This window comes from Suricata suricatta, unplaced genomic scaffold (assembly GCF_006229205.1).
Source record: "Suricata suricatta isolate VVHF042 unplaced genomic scaffold, meerkat_22Aug2017_6uvM2_HiC HiC_scaffold_217, whole genome shotgun sequence".
In the NCBI taxonomy this organism is placed as follows: Eukaryota; Metazoa; Chordata; class Mammalia; order Carnivora; family Herpestidae; genus Suricata; species Suricata suricatta.
The window spans coordinates 1-2,000 of NW_021866770.1; the positions used below are offsets into that span (position 1 = coordinate 1).

Genomic DNA, 2,000 nt, shown 5'->3' on the forward strand with positions numbered 1-2,000 from the left:
GCACTCGAAACGAGGCGGCCGGGGCCCCCGCCAGACCCCGGCTCACCGCCACAGCCAGCACCCGCCCGACCCGCCTGACCCGCCTCCCCGACAGAGGCCCCTCCCGGCCGGCGCTGGGGCAGCTGGCCCGCTCCACCGGCACAGGAGCAGCCTCCGGAGACACCACGGCCAGGGGCGGCACCTGCACCGGCTGGGGCAGCTGTGCTCTGGGCAGCGCGACCCGACAGCCGCAGGTCACACTGCGGAGTGCCCTGGGACCCCCTGGCCAGATGTCTACACTCTGTGACCAGACCCAGGGGCGGTGGGGCTCCTACAGCAGCGTGGATTCAGCGGCCCCCACCCCCACCATCTAACAGGCTGAGAAATACAGGAGCAGGAGGTGACAAGCCAAGGTCACACGGCTCCCAGCCCACCCTGGGCATCTCCGGGAACCGCACGCCCCATCCTGGTGACCCCCAGCGGCTTGTCACAGCGCTGGGCACACTATCAATCTGACGGGGCGTCAGGACCCATCACAGGATCCCCAAGGTCTGCTCCCACGGTCCTCAGAGGGCTGAGCTCCGAGCCACCTAACACTGGGGCACTGGGCCCCCAGCAGCCCCAACAGATGGGCCTCAGGGCGCGGGCTGCTGCGGCCGCCCTGGGTTGTGTGCAGTCACGTACCAGCCGGGGTGCGGGAGCCGGTACACGGCCAGAGTGGAGATCTCCAAGACCTTCAATCACAAGATAAGAGAAGGCGTCGCTACGGCGACACTAGCCCAGGCACCCCCCCCCATGCCTTCTGAAGCCCGCGAGCGAAGCGCTCCCCACACTGAGGGTCTGGGAGGCGCCAGAGCTCCGTCCCTGGCCCCATGGGCTGTTGCAACCATGGGACCCCCTGCAACCGAGAAAGACACTCGGGCTCAGGCGGTGGTGGCCCGGGCACACGGGGAGTGGGGCACCGGAGAGGGTGGGGGACCCCAGGGCCCAAGGGCAGACCGGGACCCGCCTCTCGGGCTGCCTTCGCTCCCGTCGGTCAGATCCAGGGCGGCTGCCATGATGCACACACCACGCATGGCCCTCCACCCCGCAGGTCCTGGGGAAAGCGTGTCCCCGCTGCCCCTCCCGCCCCCCACATCAAGGTCCCACCATCCTTGGGGTCTGTGGCCAGGGCCGGGTCAGCCGGCGAGGGCTGCGGGCTCCTCTGGGCCCCTCCCCCAGGGGCAGGGGAAGCGGCCTGCCCGCGACAGTCAGATGCCAAGAAACCCCGCCTCCCGTCGGCCCCCCAACGGTGCACTCGGGGGCAGCGGCCCGGCCGGCAGGGACGTTACCAGCAGGACGACAGTGAGGAGCCCATCAAACACATTGCTGGAGTAGGACAGGTAGCCCCGCGGGCCCAGGGCGAGCACCTTGAGCAGCAGCTCCAGCACGTAGTACAGGATGAAGACGCAGTTGAGAATCTGGAAGGACAGACAGCTCCCTCGCGTCCGGGCCCCACCACCGCCCCCCGCTGGCCTCCCGGGGCCGCCCCCCCTGCACGGGGCACCTCCAGCACCCCACCCCCCTGCCGCACACCCTCCCCTTGGGGGGCCTGGAACCCCACACCGGCTCCCTGGAGGCCCCGCTGGCCCTACAGCTCCAGACCCCACATCCTCTGTGCCCACAAGGCCGGGGTCAACCCCAACGCCCTGTCCCCATCCCCGCCCGAGCCTGCGCCCCCGGTTCTCTCTGCCCTGGCGCCTCCGGTCCACCCTCCACGGGACCTCTACCGACACAGTGGCCAGCGTCACCCCAGCCCCCGCGGGTGTGTCTGAGACCTCTTTGCAGGGGACGTGGCCTCAGGCTACCAGGTCACTGTCTTTCTGGGCACTGTCTTTTTGGAAGCCAGGAAGTGAGATACAGCGGAACTCTTCCTTTATTTTTTCTTAATGTTTATTCATTTTTGAGAGACAGAAAGAGAGCATGACCAGGGGAGGGGCAAAGAGAAACGGAGACAGAATCTGAAGACAGGCTCCAGACTC

At 68.2% G+C, this 2,000-nt stretch overlaps 1 long non-coding RNA gene across 1 annotated transcript; it reads right to left on the reverse strand.

Moving 5' to 3' along the window:
• Window positions 1-6: 6 nt before the first annotated feature.
• Window positions 7-1,943, reverse strand: LOC115284819. The gene is made up of 3 exons (XR_003905348.1): window positions 1,797-1,943; window positions 1,311-1,439; window positions 7-713 (listed from the first exon to the last, which is right to left on the reverse strand). It is a non-coding gene; the product is annotated as an uncharacterized LOC115284819 (long non-coding RNA).
• Between the last annotated feature and the right edge of the window lie 57 nt (window positions 1,944-2,000).